Genomic DNA, 6,000 nt, shown 5'->3' with positions numbered 1-6,000 from the left:
GCGAGGAAAGAGATGCATAAATAAGAAAAGAAAAGCATCTCATCTTCTGTACAAACCTTTCTTTAAAGAATGATGGTGACCTGTAAATGCGGGAAAAAAATAGCAGTTTTGCGAAATATTCCTTTTTTAAATTGCCTGAAAAACCACCTCATGCGAGCATAAAAACTTTTTTGCGATATTTGTGAGTTTTTGCGAAATTCACGTTTCCATTTAGCGTAATTTCAATTCGCAATTACAATTTGCGCAATTTGAAAGGTAATGGAAATGCAGCTACTCTGGTAGATTTAGAGAGTGGCTCAGCTCCGAAGCGAAAAGCTGATATGCGCTTGCACCTGCTTATTTATACCCACTTAGCTAGGCGTGGCAGACAGATGCAAATATTGCTCCTTTAGTTTACACTCAAAGTAGATTTGTGATTGATCATATGACAGGAATCAGGAAGTAAGCCAGCATAAAGGAGGCAGCAATCAAGCACTGCGTTTCATTCAGAAGGACTCATCCCTATGCCCTAATCCCTTCAAAGTGTTTACCCTCCAGAGTGAGAGCTTCGAAGGGATGAAGGGTTTAGGGGTCAAAAAAACTATTTGTTTGGAACACACTTCTACGTCATCTTAACGAGACAATCAAGGAAGCGCCTTCATCTTTTTTCCCCTGGTTACTCTTTGTATTAATACACATTCATTTACTGTAGTAACATTATAAGCTACTGCCGGTCTTTTACTTTAAATATATATTGTGTCTATGTATTTGAAACATTTGAATGGACTGATAAAGGGAGTTGTAAAGTATTTTTGTTGAAGTACAATGTCATTTTGACCATAATAATGTACCAAATCTAACTCGTATAAATATTGCAGTAGTATAGAAAAATACTATATATACATTTATTTGGTAAAATCAAACTCCTAACCTCCTGTACCTATAGAGTACCCCAGGGATGACGTGTTTTTGTAGGGAAGTTAGCGGCGCACAGGTTCCCTCGGTTGAAAGCCTATGCATTTTTCCCATAGACTTTTTGAAAATCGCAGAAAATAAGCTCTTTGTTTAACAAAGGGTTATGACACTCACACGTTTTGTCTATCAAGATAATCTTTACAAGTTAACACAACATTTATAGATTTTGAAGCCTAAATAAAGTCGTCAGATATAAAAGGCTAACAGTAGGCTATAAACGGACTACAGCACACCATGGTCGCGGATCAACGTCACCACCACCAAGCGTCCTCAAACTTTATTTAGAAAACAACTTTATTTATAAACATGCTCACTGATTATGATCTGTGCTGTTATGAATACTTATCCACTTTTTCATGAGAAATGCTGTCCAAATGTTCCGTTTTTAATGATGACGTCTAAAGTCCCCGCCAAAGGAAGTAGTCCCTTTTAGCAATTTGTTAGCAACCGCAGATTTTAAGACACAGTGAAAGTTTAAAAAATCACAAGTGGGTTATAACTGGTGTGTTTTATGTCATAGATCAAAACGTGAAAGTATTTAGAGGCTTTGTTAACCACAGACCTTATTTCAGACGATTTAGCAAAAACCCATTCAAAAAACCCATAGACTTTTTGGCGTTGGAACCAGAAGTCCTAAAATGCTAACTCGCTTCTGGATTTTGCCTACAAAAATGTGTCATCCCTGAGGCACTCTATTCTGTGACGTCAATCAACTTCCCTGTGCAAATGATCATGGGGACCCAAAGTGTCCATCAGTTGTACCCTTCGAAATCCTTCATTCCGAAGGGCCCTTTGAAGTGGCCAGTTTTGAGCACTTTGATTTGGAATGACCCTTCAATATGGCGGCCATGATTATTTTCACTTCGAAGTTCCCTTCAGAGGGCGATATATCCCTTTTGGAACGCACCGAAGGTCAATAATCAAAATGACCACACACTGTATTGAGGAGTTGTTTTAAGGACTTACCTTTCAAGTCAAGCACATCACTTTCCATTGAATTATCACTTTTCAGCCTAAGTTTTTCTAGTTTTATTGTGTTGTTTTAAGTTCCTTGTGAATATTGTAAATACATTTTATTTATTCACTTTACAACTGTTGTCATCTCATCTTTTTAAACATTCACACAGTATAATCTGACCCCATTTTAATTGATGTAAACACAACCAATAGGGCTGAACGTTACAACCGACTGAAAGGGAACTGGCTATTTTAACATGCTATAAAAAATTATCTGTGGGGTATTTTGAGCTAAAACTTCACATACACAGTCTGGAGGTCTGGAGACCTTTTTTTACATATTGTAAAAAGGGGCATAATTGGTGCCCTTTAAGCATGCAGTTAAGACAATATGATGCACCACCCTCTACGGACACACTGAAGATCACAGGTGACTGAAATCGTACAATTTACTAGCCATTGGCTAATTAAAAACACATGAAACGTGGTACTGGTAATTACTGGTTCCCATTCAGTCGGTCACGTTCGACGTACGTCGGACAGACCGACGAATAGGAATCTCGCCAGAGAGGCCAATCTACTTCGAGTGTAACTAAACGAGCCAATGCACATTGGCATGCAATCATATGCATCAGCTGCTTGCCTCGCAGCGCGGGTATATAATGAGCAGCAGGTGCGTTGCATCTTCAGCTTTTCGCTTCGGAGCCAAACTTCTGCAACAAGCTGAAGAAAACTACTGGAAGCACGAGTGTGAACGAGCCAGCTCTTCGAGACGTCTCTTGGTTGCGGTGCAGGCGGACAGCGCAGCAGCGGGGCCGATTTCTCTTTTGTTTTTCCTTTTTGCCTTTTTATTTGAGCAAAGAAGCTGTAGTCAGCGTGAAGGCCGTTCTCACGGCTGGTGAAACGGTGCGCCTAGAGTGCTAAAAAGCTGTTATTACAGCTGGTAAGAGAGCGCCTTCAAGGAGAGGGCACACGACAGGCTGCACATTTCCCTGTCTGTGCTGCAGCGGCCTTTCCCCTGCGTGCTTCAGCACCTAAAAGAGTCAGTCCTTGAAAGAGCTTACACGAGTAGTTCGCGTCTTTTTAAAGATGTCGTTCTACTTGTGTGTTTCTGGATGCGGTCGTTACCTGGCGCCTCGGGATGGTCACCAACGCTGTATCGCGTGCTTGGGCTTAAGGCACGCTGAGGCGGCGTTTGTGGACGAGTCATGTACCCATTGTGGGAAGATGACCGTCGCGGAGTTGCGGTCGAGACTCCACTTTCTGCAAAGGGGTGGAGTCCCGGTCCCGGCGCCTCGTTCCAATCCTCCTCAGAGGGTTGCTTCGGGCGGTGGGACCGGTGACTTGAGGATTACGGTGAGCGCGTTTCCTTCGGGGAACCAACCCCTAGGAACCCTCACCCCTCTTGCGCTCCGCAGCCAGTAGAGCTGCCGGGGGAGCGCGGTGGACCACCCCAGAGGTGTGTACCATCCGTATCCTTCGGAGCTCCCCAAGACGACCGGATGTCGATCGCTGCATCGGAGGGTGAGCCTGACGCTTCTGGGGATGAGGATTCGGCGCAGTTGCCCCCTTCGGGTGTGGTTTCTGTGCCCGATTCGGACCCGGAAATGATGGCTATGCTTTCCCGGGCCGCCAACAGGGTCGGGCTCGTGTGGAATCCTCCACCGTGTCCCGAGCCCTCGAGGTTGGATGATTGGTATCTCGGGGTGGCAAGGGCTGGTTCTCAGCCCCCCACCCCAGTGCCTTTCTTCCCGGAAGTGCATGAAGAGCTCACTGGCACGTGGACGGCACCTTTTACTGCCCGAAGCCGTGTCGGTGGGTCCTCCTCCCTCACCACCCTTGATGGTGGAGCGGCTAAGGGTTATACGCGCATACCCCCTGTGGAACGGGCCGTTGCTATGCAACTGTGCCCTAACTCCACCTGGCGGGGGGAGCTGTCTCTCCCTTCCCGGGCCTGTAAGTACTCGTCGGATCTTACCGGCAAGGCTTATCAGGCCTGTGGGGAAGCCGCTTCCGCCTTACACGCTATGGCGTTGTTGCAGGTCCATCAGGCCAAGGCACTGAAGGACCTGCACGAGGGTGGTCATGATCCGCAAGTTCTGCAAGAACTTCGTGACCTCGCGCTTCGTGCGACGAAGGTTACGGCGCGGTCAGTGGGTCGTGCGATGTCCACTTTGGTGGTCCAGGAACGCCATCTCTGGCTGTGTCTCGCGGACATGAGGGATACCGACAAAGTCAGGTTTCTTAATTCCCCCGTGTCCCAGACCGGCCTTTTCGGCGACGCGGTTGAGAACTTTGCCCAACAGTTCTCGGCTGTACAAAAGCAGTCTGAGGCCATCAGCCACATCCTGCCGAGGCGGTCAGCTGCTGCACCTCCACCGCCGGCGGCACCTCAGACTGCCCGTCGCCAAGGGCGCCCCCCCTGCAGCCGCCCCCGCTCCCACGCCCCAGCAGCAGCAGCCTCCATCCAAGCGGCGTCGTGGAGCCGGTCGCGGGCGGGGTGCCCAGCCCGTCCAGCCACCCCCTAAGAAGAAGGGTGGCAAGGCCAAGTCCAAGCGGCCCTAGGACGGGCGACCCGGAGATGGATGGGACTGCTCTTCAGGAGGTGGTGACCGCACCGCTCCTTCCCCCGGAGGAGGGCCGGGTGGAGAATCTTTTGTTTCCCCTTTTTGTTCCGCCGCTGGCTCAACGGCCAGCGGTACCCAAATTTTCAATAAAAGAGCAGTTTCCTCTATCTCCGGGTCCGAAGAGGGCTCGGAGAGCAGTGGGAGGGCTAGAACCTCACCACTCTCATCCACCTCTTCTGTCGCCAGCGGACAGCAGCGAGCAGCAGGTAGGCAAAACCTCGACTGCTCCCTCTGTCCACCCGTGGAAGCAGGTAAGTGTTGCACAGCACACTGTGACCCTGCTTCGGGCCGCCTCACACAGAGAGCCCCCCGGGCCGCGTCCCTGCGTTCCACCTCGCTGCCCCGCGGCGGGTACGCCGGTGGTCCCCTTGGTGCCGCTTGTGCGGTCTCTGAGAGCCTGGCTAGCGCTCCCCAGTCCGTCTCGCTGGCTCCTTCGGACCATCAGGCTCGGCTATGCGATTCAGTTCGCCCGGCGCCCCCCCAAGTTCAGGGGCATCCTCTTCACTTCAGTGAAAGATGCTGATGCCCCTGTCTTGCGTGCGGAGATCGCAGTCCTACTGGCGAAGGACGCGATAGAGCCGGTCCCTCCAGCCGATTTGAGGTCAGGGTTCTACAGCCCCTACTTCATTGTACCCAAGAAAAGCGGCGGGTTACGACCCAAGCTACCGTTCAAAATGCTCACGCAGAAACGCATTTTCGAGTGCATCCGTCCCCGAGATTGGTTTGCAGCGATCGACCTGAAGGACGCGTACTTCCATGTTTCGATCCTTCCGCGACACAGGCCATTCCTGAGATTCGCGTTCGAAGGTCGAGCATACCAGTACAGAGTCCTACCCTTCGGGCTGGCCCTGTCTCCCCGCGTCTTCACGAAAGTCGTGGAGGGAGCCCTTGTTCCCATGAGAGAACGGGGTGTTCGCATTCTCAACTATCTAGACGACTGGCTTATTCTAGCACAGTCTCGGGATCAGTTGTGCGAACACAGGGACTTGGTGCTCAGTCACCTCAGCCAGTTGGGGCTTCAGGTCAACTGGGAAAAGAGCAAACTCGCCCCAGTGCAGAGGATCTCTTTTCTCGGTATGGAGTTGGATTCGGTCGAACAGATAGCACGCCTCACAGAGGAACGTGCTCAGTCGGTGTTGAACTGCCTGAATACGTTCAACGGCAGGACAGCGGTCCCACTGAAGTTCTTTCAGAGGCTCCTGGGGCATATGGCGGCTGCAGCGGCTGTAACACCGCTCTGTCTGCTTCATATGAGACCGCTTCAGCACTGGCTTCACGGCCAAGTCCCGAGATGGGCGTGGCAACGCGGCACGTTCCGGGTGCCAGTCACTCAGGAGTGCCGCCTAACCTTCAGTCCGTGGTCGGACCCTTTGTTTCTTCGGGCAGGAGTGCCCCTAGAACAGGTGTCCCGGCATGCTGTGGTTTTCACAGATGCTTCTGCCACCGGCTGGGGTGCCACGTA

The sequence above is a fragment of the Megalobrama amblycephala genome, linkage group LG7, assembly GCF_018812025.1.
Source record: "Megalobrama amblycephala isolate DHTTF-2021 linkage group LG7, ASM1881202v1, whole genome shotgun sequence".
In the NCBI taxonomy this organism is placed as follows: Eukaryota; Metazoa; Chordata; class Actinopteri; order Cypriniformes; family Xenocyprididae; genus Megalobrama; species Megalobrama amblycephala.
Note: the sequence above shows the minus strand (reverse complement) of the source record.